The sequence below is a fragment of the Pan paniscus genome, chromosome 1 (assembly GCF_029289425.2).
Source record: "Pan paniscus chromosome 1, NHGRI_mPanPan1-v2.0_pri, whole genome shotgun sequence".
Lineage (NCBI taxonomy): Eukaryota > Metazoa > Chordata > Mammalia > Primates > Hominidae > Pan > Pan paniscus.
Genome location: NC_073249.2, coordinates 159037215 through 159058704, shown reverse-complemented (window position 1 = coordinate 159058704; position 21490 = coordinate 159037215). Strand labels below are relative to the sequence as shown.

The 21490-nt window shown below is 43.1% G+C and overlaps 1 protein-coding gene across 4 annotated transcripts in view; it reads right to left on the bottom strand.

The window, feature by feature from the left end:
• The window catches only part of GNG12 (G protein subunit gamma 12), a 129855-nt gene extending 109140 nt beyond the window's left edge, over window positions 1-20715 (bottom strand). Inside the window, exon 1 of one of the 4 annotated variants that reach the window (XM_034967237.3) lies at window positions 20547-20715. The gene's annotated coding sequence lies outside the window, so the exon portion shown is untranslated. Of the gene's footprint in view, window positions 1-19018; window positions 19370-20546 lie in introns of those variants that run through there. The other 3 variants (XM_034967243.3, XM_024926387.4, XM_024926386.4) reach the window with 3 other exon arrangements.
• Between the last annotated feature and the right edge of the window lie 775 nt (window positions 20716-21490).

The window sequence follows — 21490 nt, the reverse complement described above, 5'->3', positions numbered from 1 at the left end:
CAAAATTTAACTCCTAAGTTACAGTAGTCATATTTCATATGCTCAAGAGGCACAAGTGGCTGGTGGCTATGACACCAGACAGACTGAACCTGTCCTTCATTGCAGAATGTTTTGCACAGAGATGCTCTTAAGTACACTCTTCATGACAAGGATATAGTTGCTGGAATGGGCAGCTGGAATCAGGAATCCTGGAGCTGCCACCAATTAATTAGCTATGTGAACTTGGCAAATCTCTGGGCATCCATTTCTTCATTTGTAAAAAGAAGTTAGACTCCATAATGACAATGGCCCCTTTCTGTTGTAACATCCCATAATTCTGTCCCCAAAGCTCCAGATGGCAAGCTCCTGACTGTGGCCACTCTTCTTTCCAAACTGGGCCCTTTATCAAATTAGATCAAGAGAACATGCTCTTGGACTTCATTATTTCCCGTAGAAATGCAGTTGCTGAATAAGAATAGCATCCTCTAATTATTTCAAGGGTCAACATAAGAAATAGCCACAAGAAAAATTTCTCTAAATATTTACCAGGAAGAACCACTTAAGATAGTGAAGAACCTATCCCCAAAGCCCCTCTCGTAAGAACCTACACCTACATGATAAATCTGTTGCAGTTTAGGGCCAGAAAAAAAGTATATTTCTCCAGAAGAATTGGTATGCTTCCTTTTAACCACAGAATGAAAACGACATTGTTCATTATGATTTTTAGGCATCAGTTAGGGCCTAAGCATGGGAGGCCCCTGTTCCAAGGAAACTGGAACAATTCTGTCTCCAGCACAGAGCTCCTGTCTTCCTTGACCCCACTGAAAGTACATTTTCAGCAGAGGCCACATTTAACACTTTTTAAAAGTAGAGTTAAAATGTTAAGTTTTTAAAAATTAAATAGTTCACTGATCCCGCTATACCATACTGTAGAATATAAACATGGAATACGATGAGAATAAAAAATACATGAACCTCAAATCACTGAGCTAAACAGAATTAATTATACTGGAAGAATTTGCAGAAGGCTGAATTGTGGCAACTTTTGCATCTTTTCCTCCCCCATTATCTCTATCACCTCCTCCAATTAAATTAAGTTCCAATTAATTACAATGGCAAGCATTTATTGAGTATCTAATCTATTCAGTGTCAGGCATAGTTGTAAGTATTCATATATATATGTGTGTATATATATGTATATAATAGTATATACACACATATATATGTAATTAAAACTTATGCCTCACAGTAACCCCAGGAGGAAGATAAGGTAACTTGTTCAAGTTTACATAGGTAGCAAGTGTCAGAGCTGGGATTTAAACCCTGCCAGTCAGGCTCCTGCTCTCTAATACTACATGAGCCCCCTTTTTAATACTGACAATGAACCTTTTCCCACCTTTAAAAGTAAAAATTTAAAACATCATTAGAAAACATTACAGAAACACATAAAGTAAACAAAAAAAAATTGTGCTTGCTTAGCAAACAGCTTTCAGATTTGTCCCTTAGCACTCTTCTACACTGCCAGCCATGAGCCCTTCCTGTTTAGAAATTTTAGAGAATGCCAACTCTTTAATTCTGTCATTTTTCCAACATTCACTCTGAACTTCTTCCGCATTGTTTTCTGGTGAAATAACTAAAAATCCTGCATGTAGTGTAACAGTCAACTAAAGGCATAATAACCATTAGCAAAACTGTTCCTACCTATTAATTCCTTGTTTAACAAGGGTGGGTCACAATAATAAAAAGACAATGAAGCTGGGAACTGACAATTCCAGTCTTTGCAGCTGTCATGAGACAGTTTAAAAATGAATTTACATAAGTGATTGCTGGGCTTTTTATAAACATGGTACCTGCCAGGAAACAGTTCCACTTTCTCTTCCCTGGACTTTCTGTCCTCTTGTAGATTCTGATTCTCGAGCTTTACAATGCTTTATATGCTTTCATGTTTTATATGCTTATCAGGACAATCTTTTGTGGACAGTAAAAGGAAACACGTCTCTTAAAGCTATTAGAAAATTAACACTTGAGTTATGTGTTTCTTTAGTCCTAGGGGTAGTGTAGTCAAACAGGCACAGGTTTCAATTCTGGCTCTGCAGCCTTGTACAAGTTACTGAAGCTCTCTTGAGTTGTACTGTCTTCTGTAAAATGAACTAATTATATTGCCCTAATGGAGTTGTAATGCCAGGTCAACAACAGACACACAACAAAGTTACTTCCCATAATCAAAGTTGTAAAAAGTTAGTTTCAAAACCAAGCTGCACTTTTGAGATTCCATTTTTCATTTTTATCCAGTTTGTGGCCATTCCCAAAGGACTCCTTTCAGGTGCTTCTGGAAAGTGTTACCATACAAAAGACTTCTAGTTCTCAAGGGGGAATGGAGAAATACATGTGGATTGGAAATTCAATCCAAACAAAACCTCTCTAAAAATTTTTTAAATGGTATTTGTATCCAGGAAATCAAGGCCACAAATCGTTTCTATGAATGAGAACTTTACAGGTTGCCTTCCCTCACAATTTTTCCTTCACTTATATCCCTGATAAAAATAAGAAATGCTGCTGGATATAAAGCAAAATTAATGTTGACCACTAAAGCCATTTCTAGTCAAAATTCAATAGCCTACATACGCCTCTTGAAAAAACAATCCCAGGCTCCATATGATGACGCTGGCCATGAGTAACACTCATGTCCCAGAATCCTCAGATTTAGCTTTCTCAAGAAAACTTTCCATGAAACACGACTTGCCAGGACAAGGCCTTGCGGAGGCTCCTTGTGTACCTGTGGCCCTCATCCCCAGAGTGCTGTGCTGTTACCCTGTGGGTTACTGTGTCGAAATGGAAGCGGTGACGTTCTTCCTTCAGGGACATTCCTTTTGTTTTTACCTAGCAGCATACACCAATAATTTGTAAGTAGGAAGAGTTTTCTGTTCATTTTTTTCTTAATGGACAGATTTAGACAGCCCAAAGGTAGGGCTCGGTATGTGCTGGGGGGAGGGGCTCAGAGGGCCGGCATGAGGGAGGATTTGTGCCCAAAGGCTTCTCACAGACTCCCTAACTAGATGAGGAAATGAGCCAGGATCCACAAGACTCCTCAGCAGCCAAATCCCGAGTTCTCCTTCTGTCAATCATCTGCACTGCAGAGACTTAGAGTACACTCTGGCAGCAAGAAGGCTGCTCTCCCAGTGCTCCTGCCTTGACCACGCCCTGGAGTTACCTGGAAGCTTTATTAGAGACTGTACCCTCTGGGCCCCATGCCAGGGCTGGGTGCGGCCGGGGCTCCATGATTTTCAGTCACTCCTCAGCTGATCCTAACATGCACATAAGTTTATGAACCGCTGCCCTGGTCCCTTCTGCCTTCAGTGAGGCTGCGGAAGCTGCTAGAGCCTATTATCTTGAGACTTTTTTTTCTTTTCTTCTAATGAAAGAAAAAGATAATGTACGAAATCATACATTTTGAGCTTTCCTCAAGTCAAGAAAGTTTAGGTCAGAGTCCTTAGTGTGAGTTTATCCCTTTGCCCCACCCACCCTAATGAAGATTACAGCCAACCGTAGTAACTGGAGCATAGAACGTGCTCCTGGGCAGAGTGCAAAGGGCACCCTTTCAAAGAGGGTGGAAGGGAAATGTATTGGGAAGTTTATGAATGGGAGTAAAGAAATTTAAGAAACAGATTCACTGCTCTTTGGATATGCGTGCAAGGGCTTTCACGACTTTCCAAGCCCCTGCCTTCATCTGGACTCCTGTTCCTCCTGGACACGCTCACCCTCCAGTCTAGTTACAAATTATTCACTCTTAGGACAGGGCCCTCTGCCTCCAGCTCAAGCCAGCTGGAGACCTCTGCCCTCATCCCCACCCCAGGTTTCCAGGTGGGCCCTGCCACTTAGGGTGTGACTCCTAAATAACTGTGGGGCAGCAGTGAGCCAGAGGGGTGGGGAAGAGTATAGATGGGGCTCTCTCCAGGACTGACTCCTGCGTACTCAGCCGTCCTCCCAGGACAGGTAGGGCCCGGTGACAAGAGGTCCTGAGCCTGGCCAGCACCCGACAACTCCCAGCTCACTAGATTTAATGAGGCAGCACAAAAGCAGGAGAACAAGAGGTGTGGGGCTATAACTCCACCTTTGCCCTCTGCTAGCCCATGACCTTGCGCAAGTAACAGAAGCTTTCTAGAAAGTGCCTCAGTGTCCCCATCTGTAAAGTGGAAATTAATGTTTGACTAGACTCCTCAGAAAGCTTTTTGAAAAGTGCAAAGTGCTTTAAGTTATTTTGATACAATACAACTTCTCTAGACATTAATTGAATCTTCTGTGCATGGGACACTGCCTATCACTGACAATATAAAGATGAAAAAAAGGCCACTGAATTCAAGGGGTACAATATATTCCACAGAGGAAACAGAAATGTGGTAGATAAAGCTACATAATTCAATGTAATAATTAGTATGATGGCTGAATAGCATGCTACTGGGAACCCAGACAGCAGAAAATTTACATATGTCCAGAGATGGGGGAGAGAAGAGGACAAGAAGGTGACATCAGGTAAACACTGATGGTCAGGTACTCATCTGAGCACTTTATGTATACAATCTCAAGTGAGCCTCAAAACAACCTTGTGAAGTAGGTAAGTACTGCTTTCCCCATTTTACAGATAAGGAAAGCAATACCTACCTACCTGGCAAGTTCAGAGAGGCAGTCTCTCAAAGTCACATGGCTAGTGAATGGCAGAGCTGGGCTTTGGCTGTGGGCCCAAAACCTGGATCATAATCTTTCCACACACTGTCTCCACCCTAACTATGACCCCATTCCTGATCTCCCCAGTGCCTTGCCCTGGCTCAGGCATAGCCCGGCACACCCCTCCTCTGTGCTTCCATACTTCTGTATTCACACTGCCATATAACATGCCTATTATTCTGTCATTATTTGTTTTTGTGTCTGTCTTCCTCATTAGCTTACTGGTCCTTAGGGAAGAAAGGGAAGGCAGCAGGTGCTTAGTAAACAGTTGGTGTTTGGTGTCTGGTGTTTAATAAATGTTAATAAATGTTTTCTTTTGTTTCCTTCTTTCTTTTTTTTTTTTTTTTTTTGAGATGTCTCATTCTGCTGCCCAGGCTGGAGTGCAGTGGTGCAATCATGGCTCACTGCAGCCTCAAACTCCTGGGCCCAGAAAATCCTCCCACCTCAGCCTCCTGAGTAGCTAGGACTACAGGCACATACCACTGCACCCAGCTAATTTTTAAAATTTTTGTAGCGATAGGGTTTCACTAGGTTGCCCAGGCTAGTCTCAAACTCCTGGGCTCAAGCAATCCTCTTACCTCAGCCTCCCAAAGTGCTGGGATTACAGGTGTGAGCCACTGCACCTGGTCAATAAATGTTTTCTCAATGGATGAAGGAAAAAATGAAACTATACTAGGCTTCGACAGACTGGTAGGAATTTACTAGGTGGTTTGAAGGAAACATTTTCAAAAGCAAAGGCAGACCCTTATTCATCCTTATGTCCCCAGAGTCTTGTACTTATTACAGGTACTTAATAAATGTCTAACAAATTCTAGGCAGAGGAAACAGTGTGAGGAAATCCAGAGAGATTTAAGGTTACACAGTGAGTTTGGACAACTTGGCCAATGTGAATCACATAGTGGGTGTGTGGGGACACAGAAGTGCTTCTCAAATTATTCATGGGGAAAGACCAGGGTTTTTTTTTTTTTTTTTTTTTTTTACTTCCAATTCAATATGGACCAATTCTTTCATAAAAATTCAGCGAAAAGGAACTGCCAAAAATGGGACAAAATACAAGTCCAGTTCCTAATCAGATTCAACAGATGTAAAATGATGGTCAAATTGCTATAAAAATTACCAAATATGGACTTATCTAGCTGCAGATTGCTAACAAAGAGGTCTGTCTGCTGATCAAGCTTTGCCTGGCACTGAGAAAGGTGGAGGTAGGAGCTATTGTGGAGAGCCACAAGAAAGATGAGCTTGTTCTACAAAGGAAAGAGAGATCGAGAATAATGTTCACTGAGGATTTCTGTGTGGCCGGCATGGTTATGAGTGCTTCACATCTATTAACTCATTTACATTTCATAACTTATCTGTGAGGTAAGTGCTATTATCACACCCGTTTCAGAGATGAGTAAACTGAGACACAGCCGTTAAAAACATTCCCAAGCCAGAGGTGGTAAGAAGCATCACGAGGCCTTGAACCTGGGCAGTGTGAACCTTCATTACTAGACTGCGATGCCTTTGGGGAACTCATAGACAATTTTCTATTGTCTATGAGTTCAGGAAGTGACCCACTGAAATTTATGTTTTCAAGAAATCATGCTGGTGGCAGTGTGCAGGGTAAAGGTCAGTTAGGAAGCCACAGCAACAATCCAGGTGAGAGGCATGGGGGTAGGGAGAAGCAGACATGCGGGCGCTTTAGGAGGTGGACCCAGGCTTTAGTTGGGGGCAGGGTGTCCGAGCTAGGGAGAGATGAAGGGGAGGGAGGCGTTCCTGATGACTCAACGGTTCAGAGCTTACCAACCCGGGTGGATGGAAATGTCTTACAGAAAACAGGCAGGAAAGCAGGTTTTAAGGGGAAGATGATGAGATCACTTTTCAGCAAATGTCTATCTGAATTTGAAGAGCCTGAGACAATCTACAGTTGTGTCTTAGGAAAATTCTACAGACTGTGATCTTCGTTTACTGAATTCAGGTAGTCACTATTTTTACCCTAGTTCTGCCAAACCACTTTCCTCCTCCTCTTTCCCCTTTGCACTGGTTACACTTAAAATAGTTTAAAAAGCAGCAGTTCCAAAACCCTAAACTTTCCTCCCTTCAAAAATAACACAGTGTGTATGCAAAATGCCACACTCATTACAGCTTATTTCTGAACAAAAAGCAGATTTCCCTGCAAATTCTTATTTGCATTTTCATTAAATTCAGATTCTTTATAATGGCTTATGTGATCTGTTCTCTGTCTACTTCTCCAAACTTATCTCCTACCATGCATTCACTCATTCATTGTTCTTTACACTCCTACCACAGGAGCCTTCTTTTTGTGCTCAAACATGCGAAGCTTATTCCCAGCTCAGTGCCTTTGCACTGGCTGTTCCCTCTACCTGGAATGCTCTTCTCCAGATTTAACCTGGCTGCCTCCTGCTCATTCAGCTCTCAGCTCAAATGTCCCCTCCAAAGAGTGGTCTTTCCTGGTCACCTCCATCCCCAGTCCATCTCTCTGTCTCAGTCCCCTGCTTTGCTACCTTCACAGCACTTACCCCTTTCTGAATTGACCTCGTCATGTGATTTTTACTCAAGGAATTTTGTGTATCTTGTTCACAGCTGTATCCCCCAAGTAGACAATCAATAAACATTTGCTGAATTAAAAAAAAAAAAAAAAAGATCAGCCAGGCACAGCGGCTCACGCCTGTAATCCCAGCACTTTGGGAGGCCGAGGTGGGCAGATCATCTGAGGTCAGGAGTTCAAGACCAGCCTGACCAATATGGTGAAACTCTGTCTCTACTAAAAATACAAAAATTAGCTGGGTGTGGTGGCATATGCCTATAGTCCAAGTTACTCAGGAGACTGAGACAGGAGAATTGCTTGAACCCGGATGGCGGAGGTTGCCAAGATAGTGCCATTATACTCCAGCCTGGATGACAGAGTGAGACTCCATCTCAAAAAAAAAAAAAGATCAACTTGGAGCTTATTAACAACTGAAAAACAGATGAAGAGACAGGGCCTTTGTCCACAAAAAATAGCAAAGAAACATCCAAGTACGAGAGAGACAACACAGGGCAGTATCTCCTCCCTGTGTCCCTTCCACTCCCAGAAGCCCATTCCTCCAGACCACCTGGCGGATGCCTCACCTGTCACACTTTTCAATGTGGTATTACCAGAGGCTGTTGGACAGCAAAACGGTGCCATGAAAAGAGTACTGATTTCAGAGTCAGACCACTCACTACTGTGCCTATAACCTTCCAAGCACAGTATTCAACCTTTCAGAACCTGCTTCCTCACCTGTAAATGGAGCCAGTATTCCCTAGCTCAGCTACTATAAGGAGTGAGAAAGTGTATGTGAAGTTCCTAGCATATGCTGATACACAGCTGATACTCAAAGGGTAACTATCATCAACTTCATCCAGTTTACTGCCGGGACACTATACTCTCTCAATTAGGGTTTAATAAATGTATTTAACTGTAGAAATAAGTTTAATTGATATTAAAGATGATGGATATTATGTGACCACTATGATAATGATGTCAATTATAACAACAGTTAACATCTGAGCACTTACTAGTAACACCCTAAGTACTTTAAATATATCAGTAGCTGTTTTATTCCTAAGCCAAATATGGTGTTTCATCAATTCTAAGAAGCATATTTTGTTCACATTTTAAGATCCCTGATAATTGGAATGATTCTTCATGGTAGGCAGAAAGCTCCAAGGATGTCTATGTCTTAATCCCTGCAACGTGAATATATTACATTACATGGCAAAAGGGACTTTGCATTATGCAATTAAGGTTACTGACCTTAATATATGGAGAGTACCCTATAGGTGGGCCCGATCTAATCAAAGAAGCCCTTAAAAACAGAATTTTCTCTGGCTGGAGGCAAAGAGATGCAGCAAAAACAAAAACAAAAAAAACATCAGAGAGATCCCAAGCATGAGAAGGATTTGTCATAATGTTGCTAGTTCTGATATGGGCTCAAGGGCAAGGACCAGAGGGAGATCTCTAGGAGTCGAGGATGCCTCCCAGCTAAGAGGCAGCAAAGAGCCGGAGGCCCTCATCCTGTAATTGCAGGGAACTGGAGTCTACCCACAACCTAAATGAGCCTAGAAATGAATTCTTCCCAAAGCCTCCCAATAAGAGGCCAACACCTTGATTGTGGCCTTGTAAAACCCAGATGAGAGAAATCAGCCAAGCCCACCCTCACTTTCAATGTACAGAACTGTGAGATAATTCATATTTGTTGTGTTAGGCTGCTAAATTTGTGGTAATTTGTTATAGCAGCCATAGAAAAACTAACACACTCTTACAGCTGATGTGCATTATAATTTAATCAGCAGCTTTTTTTTTTTCTTAGTGGCACATAGAATAATGGCACATAGAATACCGGCACATCTAATCAATGACATCTTAAATCTGTTGAAATACAGTGTTATTATCTCTGTTTTGCAAACGGGAAAACAGGATCTGAGAAGTCAGGTGATTTGCCCAGGAGACTGAAACCGCAAACTCAAGCTCTAAACCAGGGGTGTCCAATCTTTTGGCTTCCCTGGGCCACACTGGAAGGGGAAGAATTGTCTTGGGCCACAAACAAAATACACTAACGATAGCTGATGAGCTGAAAAAAAAAAAAAATCGCAAAAAAAATCTCATAATGTTTTAAGCAAGTTTATGAATTTGTATTGGGCCGCATTCAAAGTCGTCTCGGGCCGCATGCGCCCTGCATTATGAGATTATTTTGCAATTTGTTTGTAAGCTCATAAGCTGTCGTTAGTATTAGTGTATTTTATGTGTGGCCCAAGACAATTCTTCCACTGTGGCCCAGGAAAGTCAAAAGATTGGACACCCCTGGGCTAGGGTATCTTGTCAAAAGGCCAAGGAATGGCTGACATGACCTCCTTCAGGCCCATGTCTGATACAGGACCACAGAGACCCAGCTAGCTCCAGAAGCAGTCAACCCCTTTTGATTAGGCACCCAAAGGTGCTAGGTACCCCTTCTAGGTACTGGACCAAGATCCTGTCCTTATGAAGCTGACACTGCAGTGAGGTAGGTTAATATAACGATTGAGATAAGTGCTAGAAGGAAAACAAAACATCCAGAGAGCTTTAAACCAACCTTCATAAAAATCAGAATGTACATATTCAGGAGCTAAAAAGAAACAGAGCACTGGGCCTGGAAGATAAAATTTTTCCTTTGGGATTTTTCATGGGCCACTCATTGCTAGTGTAGGAACTCCCAGAGACAGAGTTTTTTGTTGTGAGTTTAAAAATTAGTTTTGTTTATTTGCTTTTTTTTTGTTTTTTGATGGAGATATAGGCTAACTTTATACTCAAATTCATAAGACTGCCTCTTGTGAATTTCCAAAAACAAAGCCACTGCCATCTTCCCATCAAATCATAATTTCCCTCTCTTTCAATGGCATTTAGTTTTTAAAAGATGAAAATTAATTTTATATTAAAATAGCATCCCAAGAGCTGACTGAAAGAGCACTTCAAAAAGAAAGATGATTCCATGCAACTCTGATCCCACATCCTTTGTAGAATCCTGAGCTCTGGTTTGACTTCTTACATTGTGCTTTTACTTTCATCTTCTCTTTCACCCTGGAAATACAGTAGACAGAGCTCTGATGGTGAAATTAAAGGGAGAACAGGAGCCCAATTCAGACAGTAAACAACAACAACAACAAAATACGCATGTATAACCTTCTTTCAGGAGATACAGTGCAAGTGGAAAATTCTAGGCTTCTTAAAAGGAAGTTTTTAAGTTTTGCAGGAAATGCTATTGAAATGTATATATTCTCAATCTCTCTCTTTTGTTTTTGCTTGAGAGGGAGAAATTCTAGGCTAGAAGATCATCTTCATCATGTTTTTTGGAGAAGCCCCAGTTTAGTAATACCATTAGCTGAAAACTATTTTTAATTCAGACATTAGCAACTGGCATAAAACCCTACTTTCCACTTCTCTTGATTTTGCACTGACAAATTTGGCAGCCCACTCTACCCTTAGGCCCAAAAGAGCCATCACATTTGTAAGTCTGTATTTAGGAGATTCTGACAGAGATGTATGCAAGAGGAAAGGTCAACAAATGCCCACAGGAGGATCAACATTCTAGAAAAGATGTAAGAACCGCCCCAAACCGCCATCTCACTCATAATCAAAAATATTTCAATGGCTCTAAATTACCATTGTGCAGAAACCAGATTAGCAAAAATAAGAAGAGCTGACACTTTTATGGCCATTGGCTGTATGGAACCAGGACATCCAATACATTCCTGATGGGAGGGCAAAATGGTTCAATCTTTCCGGAGGGGTACTACAGAGCACTGTGATTCAGCAGTCCCACTTCTGGGAATCAATCCTTAAGTACACCTTCACAAAGCAAAATGATTTATTACATCTTTATTCATCACAGCACTGTTTGTAATAGCAAAAGACTGGGAAACAGCCCAAAGGTCCAGCAGTAGGGATTGGTCAAATAAACCATGGTACATCCACATGATGGAAAACTTGTTACTCTGTGTGTGTGTGAGAAAGAGATACTTGCAGAGACAGATGTCTAAAACATACCGCTAATTTTAAAAGGTAAGGTAAAGAAGAGTATATACAACACCTTTAATGAGAGAAGGAGGAAGAATTAAAATACCATATATTCTTATTTGCTTGTATTTACAAGTTGCTACTTGCAGAGAATATGGGAAAGGCGTGGATGGGAATAAGATGGGAGCAAGGTTTTTGAATTTGAAAACTTTTGATTTTTGTGAATTTGCTATTTAAAGAAATCCTGGGGCTGGGCACGGTGGATCAGGCCTGTAATCCTAGCACTTTGGGAGGCTGAGGCTGGCAGATTGCTTGAGTCTAGGAGTTCGAGACCAGCCTGGGCAACATGGTGAAACCCCATTTCTACAAAAAACACAAAAGTTTGCCAGGTGTGGTGGCAGGCACCTATAGTCCGAGCTATTCAGGAGGCTGAGGTGGGAGGATCACCTGAGCCAGGGAAGTCGATGCTTCAGTGAGCCATGATTGTGCCACTGCACTCCAGCCAGGATGACAGAGTGAGATCCTGTCTCAAAAAAAAAAAAAAAAAGGAAGCAAGAAAAGAAAAGAAATCTTGTAGGGAATTCTTGTAAGAAATTGTCAAAAATGTTTACCTTTGTATATGGTTATAATGTTTCTTGAGGATCATATATTATATATTTTCAAAAATATTGAAGTTGTATAAGCAATTTTCCCAGAAGTGTGAAGAACAGGACAAGATTGGCATGGAAGAGATAAAGCTAAGGTGGAGTTCAACAGCTCAGGAGGAGGAGTCGAAGAAACCTGGGTTTAGGCAGGTAGGTTCTCACGTGAAAGTCAGTCAGAGAAATCTCAGTTCAGAATTCAGGAGGTAAGCACAGTGAGTGTGGAGAGGGTAATTTCTGCCCTGTGTTATATTACCTGCTGGATGTGGGTGGCTCTGAGCCCCCAGATATTTATTACAGCCATAAGGAAGTCAGAGAACTGTAGGTGAATGGGAGGCAAAGACAGGAACACTAGGATTACCTTCCAGGCAGCCTGCCAGGAGCATTGATTTGCTCTTGGATAAAGCATGCTGCTCATCAAATATTTATGTTAAAAAAGAGGGCAAGGCATGTGCTGGAATATTCTGCTGAATTTGACAGAGATATTCCTTGAAAACTTGAGACTCCTGGAATTTTGTGTAATCAAATCATACTATAAACACAACAGGTGAATTTGCTATTTAAAGAAATTCTGTAAGAAATTCTTAGGAATTGTCATCTTCTGCTCTTTCTGCTTTGGGAATCTGAGTATGTCTGAAGATGGCTGCATTTAACCAGGTTAAATGTGAAAGGCATTCACGTTTCTGCATCTTTTAGTTTTTTTCACAAGGTGTATTGTCTCCAGAAAACAGCAGATGGCCTAGGTCTGAAGTATGAACCAGCACCTTGATCCTCAGGACCACTGCCTTAGCAGTTAGATTCACTAAACATGGCTGATCCTACAGGCTGTGCAAATGCCTCCCAGAAGAGGAGCCAGGAGAAGGAAGTTGATTCTGGCTACAGGCTTTCTAAAGGATCAACTTAAAAAAGCATGAAAGTAGTACCAGTTGGTACTAAGGGGAACACAGACAAACTCTCTGAGTTTGTGGTACCTTTGATAACAAGACTCCGCACCTTTTAACCTAAACTAGAAGCCTTTTTCCAGAAGCAGCAGCTACTCATAGGTTAAGTTCCAAAGGCTCCTGCAACCACTGTTACTTGCATCCTGTCCCCAAGGAAAAAGGCCTACGGCTGGTCAATAAATAACATGAATCCCTCTCCACATTCCCAGGAGTTACTACTACTCCATTCCCTGCACCAGGCCAACTACACAACGGGTGCCGGTGACCCTGGCAAGTATTAGGCAATACTGAGCATGCTGGTGTTTAAGTAGCAATAAACAACGTCAACAGCACCCAAAGACCTGCCCCTCAGAAATAATGAATTGAAGAGAAACTCATCATAGGCAATGTGTACCACTGAATGTTTGTTTCCTAGCATATATAATCAGTATTACTTTTTTACATGTACCTTGCTGACACACCACAGAAAACATGGTTTTATTCCTTCATTCCACTGACATTCATGAAGTTTATACGTTTCCCAATAAAGCCTGACATGATAAACCAAATGGTTAAGTGACAGACTCTGCCAGCTGATGGCATCTAGAGGACTACTGTGGCTACAGGGGCTTTGAGAAGCAGAGCTGCTGGTAGCCATATTGTGCCTTTGTGTGTGTTAAAAAAAGGCATTCCCTCCATGTACACCTAGACTTTTGCAGGCTTGATAGCATCAGAAAGAAGTTCCCTTTTGTCCTAGCAGAGGCAATCCTACTCCAGGATGCGTGTGGTTTTGTTTGTTTAGCAGATGTGAGCCTCCCATTTGCCTCCTTGCCCAGGCACTTTTGTGCAGTGAACAACCTGTATAACAGTTCAAGGTATCCCTGTCAAGAAGTCACAATCCATTCCTTCTGCTTCTTGGCCAGACATCCAACCCTCCCATGACAACTTATCTGCACAGCCAATCATGACCTTATATACCCACATGAAGCCCCATGGTCTAATGTGCAGGCCATGGTCTAATAATTCAGAAGATTTCATTAGTCTAGGCACAGCTCAGGCACCTAGTCTAAAGGTTACACCTTTCTAATTTGTCTGAGATTCTGGTTAAACTTGGTATGATGATGTTATCTCAATAAGGTCTTCAATAAGCCTCAATAAAGTCCAAGAGGCTTTTAGATTTTGATTCCTCTTTCCACTCTTAGATTTAGCTCATGTTGGGATTTAATGGATTTCAGTTTGAGTCTTCATTTGAGAAAAAACTTAATGTTTTTCCTCTGCAATAATTTATCCCCCCAAAACAACACAAAATTTGAGGTAACTGCAAGCTTGGGGTCCCAGTGGGGAGTTAAGGGTTTAGTGTCCAGTGGTCAAGGACGTCTTGGCTAGTGCCATCTGAAGCTAAATAAAAGCCTGATTATTTCACATCAATGAAGTTAAGATTCTGCCTCCAATGGGCTCATGTGAGTTTGCACAAAGCCATTCTGAATCAAGACAATTCTCTACACACAACGCAAGTGCAGAGATGGCAACTGATTCAGACTTCACTCCAGTGAGCATGTGTGATCACGCAAACTCCAGTTCAACCAGAGCTTATACTTCTCTCTTCGGTCAACCAAAGGGGATCCTATGTCAATTACATGACCTTGCCTGCAAGGGGAGTGGTGGCCTACTGTGTCAGAAAGCATACAGAATACAAAGCCTTCTGACTCTCTGGGCCCAAAGTCACCCACTTATTATACAATCAATGAAACTGAAAATTACAGAAGATTTTAGCAACCAATCTCTTAGAACTTTTAGATACTAACCCTCTGGCAGAACTGAAAGTATTAATTCTTAACAGTCTTCAACACTCCAGTTTTTTTTTATTTTTTTAAGATGGCATCTTGCTCTGTTGCCCAGGCTTGAGTACAGTGGCACGATCTCGGCTCACTGCAAGCTCTGCCTCCCAGGTTCACGCCATTTTCCTGCCTCAGCCTTCCGAGTAGCTGGGACTACAGGCGACCGCCACCATGCCCGGCTAATTTTTTGTATTTTTAGTAGAGACGGGGTTTCATCATGTTAGCCAGGATGGTCTCGCTCTCCTGACCTTGTGATCCACCCGCCTCGGCCTCCCAAAGTGCTAGGATTACAGGCGTGAGCGACTGCACCCAGCCAACACTCCAGTTTTTATTATACAGTAATTCTCTGAAATGCAGACCCATTAAAAGAAGACAAAAACCCTCCTTGTCACAGGATGGTAACCAGACACTTCACAACTGAGCACTTTTACGACACCCAATAAAGCCTAACATGATAAACCAAACACTTAAGTGACATCAGAAATGATTTTCAAGAGAGACTCTCCAATAAACGGAATAATCTAGCTACAAGTTATCTTAAGTCAAGTCACCTCCACCATCTGCCCTGGATCCATGCTACCTGTTAACTACTCTCCTGTCATTCCTAAGGGAGGAAAGTGGGGAGGTCAGGATCTGTGGGTGTGTGCTGGTTCTAGAACAGGATTTAGCGAGTCAGTTCCTTCATCTGTACTATCCAGGCCCCCTTTGGAAGTCCAGAGATGAAAGAGGTAGACTTCACAGGGTCACCAAGGACTGGGCCTTTATGTGCGCTTCAGGCCTGTTGGGTCTCAGCAGCCATTTGGAAGTGTTAACTGCTATGGCTAAAGAGTGGCAAGCCTGATGGAGAGGCACTGATGATTCTCCTCGGGAAGGTCACCTAAAAGGAGCCTCCTCCTCATGTTTCTCTTGATTAGTTTTATAGTTTTTAAGCAAAACTGACTCCACAAAGCCCACTTCACTCTCACCTCTGGCTGGATGCACCTCCATCTCTGTGCAGAGGGCATGAGATGTGGAGTTAAGATGCTTCTGGGTCAAATTCTGTCCTTGCAACTTGAGCAAGGTTCAGACCTTTAAGGAACCTCAGCTTCCTCCTCTGGGCTGTTATGACAACTGAGCAAGACTGTATATGGGAAGAGTTTAGAAAGGGCTCAGGATATATAATATATACAACTGTGCTGTAATTAGTTTTTATCTATCCAACCTTCCTGTTAAACTAAGTGCACCAATATCTGCCTCATTACTGTCTTCCAGGTGTCTGATATACTGAAGGTGCTGTAAAAACGCAGCTCATCAAGGCAGGCCTGGATCTGGGAAGTCACAACTTCCATAAAGTCAAGGTTGGTGGACTAGGTCTATATGCAGATCCTAAAAACCCACTGGTAGATTTTTCAAATATTCTTCATGACGATCAAACTACAAGCTTCTGAAAGGCCTTCTCTTTTACCGCTAAACGATTCTCACTGCAAAGGTTCTGACATTTAACCGAAGGACATTCAACTGCCATAAAGTTGGTGCTTTTTCCAAAACAACAATAAAATCCTGCTATTTGTAGTTAACAAGCCAGATTTGTTTTTTAGTAACTATTACGCAAATTTTTTTGTTTTTGTAGTTAATAAACCAGATTTGTTTAGTAACTATTACACAAATGAATTATATTTTAGTATATATATAGGCACATTGTGGAAAATAGGGGAAAAGCAGGTTGGGGGTGGGAGAGCACCATAATCCCATCACCAATTTGTCTGTATTTTCTTCTAGGCTTTTCTTATGGTTTAAAAATAATTTTTAAGCTAGCTGTAATTGTAATAACACAATGTAACTGTGCATACTGCTTTTCCCCATTTTAAACTGTAACAGACTTCATGTATTACTGATTTTTTAAAGTCTCTAATAAAAAAGAAAATGGAATTGAGATTTGGAAGAATTAACTTGTTTAACAAATTAACATTGCAAACCATTTCACATTTAAAAGACAAAATGATGATTGCCTAATTCTCTTACTTTTTAAGTACTATTTGGCAGGACTATTTAAATTACTGAGCTTTTTTTAGATTTGGGGGAAATATTAAAATTTTGTATAGCTGTTTTCCTGTTACAAAAATAATGCATGCTCATTATACAACATTTAGAGAAAATTTCAATAATTTAATGTTAACATTTATTGAATGTGGACTATGCACCAGGCACTATTCCAAATGCTATATACATAGATTAGCTCATTTATTCCTCACAACACTTATTGAAGCATAGATTAAGTAACTTGCTCACAGTCTACTCACCTAGAAGTATGAGCCAGAAATCATTATGTTATGTTCTAGGAGCGAAACGAATCAATAATTTACTCAATCAAATGCTTCAGTTGTTTCAGAGCATAATGTCATAGGCAAGAAACAATTAATAATCACACTGTACCCTTTATAGTTATTTAAAATTATTATAAACCACATCTCTGTGTCCCAGTGGAGCAATTAGTAAAATGAGAAATCATCTGTGGCATGAGCTAAGCTCCTGGTTCAGCCCAATTCTGTGCACCTGACGTGCATTAAGACAAAAACAAGAAGCTTTAAAGGGTTTGTTTTAAAGATGGAGGCTTTTTTTTTTTTTTTGAGACAGAGTTTTTGCTCTTGTTGCCCAGGCTGGAGTGCAATGGCACGATCTCGATTCACCGCAACCTCCGCCTCCTGGGTTCAAGTGATTCTCCTGCCTCAGCATCCCGAGTAGCTGGGACTTCAGGCATGCGCCATCACGCCTGGTTTATTTTGTATTTTTAGTAGAGATGGGGTTTCTCCATGTGGGTCAGGCTGGTCTCGAACTCCCGACCTCAGGTGATCCGCCCACCTTGGCCTCCCAAAGTGCTGGGATTATAGGTGTGAGCCACAGCGCCTGGCAAGATGAAGGCATTTAAAAAATTTTTTAGATTTTAGGAAATGAGTCAACAATGTGATGAGTAGATTTCCTGAATTAACTGAACACCCAATCTCATGAAAGTTTACAAATAAAACAACCACTCACAATCAGCCTAACACTTCTTATGGCTTATCTGTTGGCCTTGGACATCAGTACATGCAAAAGTAAATAACCGGATACCCTTGGGTCACATGTTTTCATACTTTGATTAAGAATTACACTTGGTTAAAGATGAATACTTCTGTTCCTGGCTTAATTTCCTACCTAGGGCTAATAAACACAACTATTTGAAATATAAATTCTCTTTAAATGTAAAGGATAATGCAATGTTTCTGACTGTCAAAATTACTATGCAACTGTAACTTTAGCACTAAAAGCATATTAAAACTATTAATCCTTTAATCATAATTATTCATATTGCTGTGGTAGAAACATCACACATACACACACACAAACACACACACACCAGTTACTTTCTGTAGAATTTGAAATTGCTCTATCTAGCATTTCCAGAAGGTTCAAGCTGCCACCCTGCAATTTATCCAGTAGCCTGCTGCTTGAACAAGCTAGATAAATAGCTAATAATTTTGACCATGTACTGCGTGTTAAGCCCAGTTTAAGTGTTTTCCAAAGACAAAGTTTTCATATACTTTCTGTAAAGCCCTACAGATAGAGACCATTATTATCCCCATCTTATAAATCAGACTGAAAAAGGTTAAATAGCTAATATTTTCATCTAAGTCTGTTTGACTCCAAAGCCAACACCCCAAATCACTGTTAAACAAGCTTCTCTTCCAAGTTAGGGCTCAGAAAAATTTACTTGACTTTCACAACTTGCCTTCCTAGGTTAAGCTTAAGCTGACATAAAACTCCAAAACAAAGCAAAACACAATAAATCACATAATTCTAATTTTTAAAAAAACTAATTTGATATTGGCTAACCACTTCCTCAAGTTTTCTGACCATGAAGCCCTTTGCTCTCACACTTTAATAAACCACCGATATTCTCTAACAAGTGACAACATAAATCCACAAATCTAATTGTTAGAGAGCTTTAAAGTAAGACTGGAGCTTTCTGGACAGGAAATTTTTATAATTCTATTTTTTTCAGGCTCTTGTGAAACACAGATTCACATTTTCATGTATTTCTACACAAATCTAAGTGCTGTGTGCCCTGTTGGGGGTTCGATATCTAGTAAATTACATGAGTTAAATACAGCAAAAATAGGACTGCATTATTTATAAGGTCTAACGACGCAGTAGACTTTTCAGCATTTTTTGGACTTAAACCAGGGCTTTACGGCGCTGGTTAACTATTAGAGAAGGCAAAGGGACTGAACATTTTATCTGAAAGTCCTTTTATCACTTAAGACTCTGTAAAATGTTTGATTACTTTAAAAATTGTGTGTGTGAATAACGTTAGTTTACTAGAAAAGGGGCCTGCTAGTACATATAATTCGGTTAAAAAAACAAAAACAAAACAAAACAGCTCCTTACTTGAATGTGATTGTTTTGGCAATAGTAAAATTCAATCCCGTCGTTCTAGCGCTGCCTGCCTTCCTGGTTCTCCTAGGTGAGGGCCGCCATCCTGCGATAATTTACTTCGAGAGCTGCGAAGCGCTGGCAAGGGTGCAGTCTGGTGACTAGCACTTTTAAAAACAAAGCCAAACTCCGCTTTTAAAATAGAGAAGGCACAGACGCAGACCCTGCCTCTGACGACATCCAAAAGATTCATTATACACAGCCTATTCAGGCGAAGCTACAACCGCCCCAGGAAATATAAACTGTGTCGGCAAAGACAGCAGGGGGGAGAGGAAGTAACTGATAGGAAGGAAGCTAATCATGTGAAGTTTGTCCAACTCCACACGGTCTAATAAATTCCCGTTTGTTTCCGCTGGGAGCAGCCATTAAACGCGCCCTGACACGTGGGCGCAGGAACCTCCCTTCTACCTCTGGTGTTCAGAGATTTCCTTCTCGACCCACTTGTTTGTATACAACCACGCCCGGCAGGATGACCACCAGATGACCGGCCGCAGCAATGCCTCCACTCAGTCCCAGTTGGGCAAAGTTTCACTCCACTGCGGCGACGTGAACAAGAATCACGGCTTCCTTATCGTGAGTTATGAATGATTTAAGCCAAGTTTACAGGACACACAAAGCGAGGGACGAGTGAGTGACGGGAGGTGCTAAGTGACAGCGTTTTAAAGTTAGCTTTAATTGATATGCCCTAATTAAAATGAAAAACAGAAGTCACCCTGCCCCACGGGATAACTGTCGGGGCAATAATTTAAAAAAAAAATCACCCAAGACTAAGCCTCAACCTCCCCCTTACCACTTGCAAATACAGTCTGCAGAAAAGCAGCCTCGGGTCCCCACTCGGGGGTCCCTCGCGGGGTGCGTCATATGGGCTCTCCCCTCTGCGACCCGCTATTTCCCTGCTAGACCCCCAGCGCCCAGCGGATTCCAAGGCTGCGCTCCCGCCGGCTGGTCCCGGGAGGTAGAAAGTAGGCAGAGGGGCGTGGCGTCCCTGTCGCCCCCACATGCCAGCCCTCCTCCAACGCCTGACACCACCACAAGCCACGGCTGGGAACACTGGGGGCCTCCCACCCCGGCGCGGGGCGCACGGCCGCAGGCTGGCGAGGAGGCAAGCGAGCTCAAGGGGAGACCTTTCCTTCCACCCCCAGCCCTAGCCCCAGCCACAGCCGTGGGGGCGGCTTCCCGCAACCTCGGGCGGCCGCCCGTCGAGGGCGCGCGCACCGTTTCTGCCTCTGGGTCTCGGTGTCCCTTGGCCCCTTCCTCCCCCTCCCCCCGGTCTCCGGCGCCCAGCGCTCAGACCAGTCCCCGCCCTCCAGCAGGACACTCTCCCCTCCTTCCTTCCTTCCTCCGCTCCCTCCCTCCATCTCGCTTCCCAGCACCCGGGACTCGGAGGCGGCCCCCGAACTCGCTGGCCGACGCCCCGCGCCGCGCCGCGCCCCGACCCCGCGGGGACCCGACTCACCACCCGCGCCCGCCGCTTGGTACTCACCCGCCTGCCGGTGCGCTGCCCCGCCGTCGCCGCCGGGACTCGGTCTCTAAGGGCTCCTGGAGACGGCTCCGACCTCTCCTCCTCCTCCTCTTGCTCCTCCGGGCGCCGGCTCCGCCTCGCTGGGGTGGGCGGGGCGGCGGCGGCCCCGGGCTCCTTCCTCCGCGCCGGGCCCTGCCTCCCGCCCGGACGCCCTGGCTGTGCTGCCCCGGGCCGGGGAGCCCGCGTTGTGGCCCCGCAGGAGGAGGGGCGAGGCCTGGCCTGGGGAAGCTCGGTGGACGTCTGGTCGTCTTTGGCCATCCCCCTTCCTCTAATTCTCATGGAGGACCTGAAGTTCTAGGACTTGAGGCCCCCCACTCTCCGACCCGCCCTCGCGCGGGGCCGCCCTGACTCCTCGCAAGTTTCCTTCGCGTGCGAACGCCTCGCTTGCCCCTGTGCCAGCGGTCCCCAGGGCTGTGAGGATGAGCGCTGCCAAACCCCTACACGAAAGTTTGGTTCTGTTCCAGAAACTATGGAGGAAAACACTCATAGTAACATTTAAAGGGCCCTGGGGCCACGGAGAGACGTTTCCCAGAAAGTGGAGGTATAACTGCGGATTATAGAATTTGTAGTACATCCACCCACCATGAGCTTCCCGTCCATCTGCCCCGACCCCCTGAAATTTGTTTCCGAATGTCCAGTACCTGGCAGAGTTCTGCCTAATGAATTAATGGGATTTGGTTGGTCTTTTCTGGAAGGGTTCAAGGTCGGGTAAATGGAGGAGCCATTTCTGCTTCCATAGATTTTGTACTATTCCTTCGGCCATTCGACAAACATTACCAAGCACCCGCTGTGTACCAACTGCGATGCTAAAGGTGATGGGAGAGGTACAAAGATGAATCAGACAGGGGGCTTGCCTTCTTGGAGTCCAGAAAGAGTAAAGAAGCTGGATGTTCAGAAAACCACTC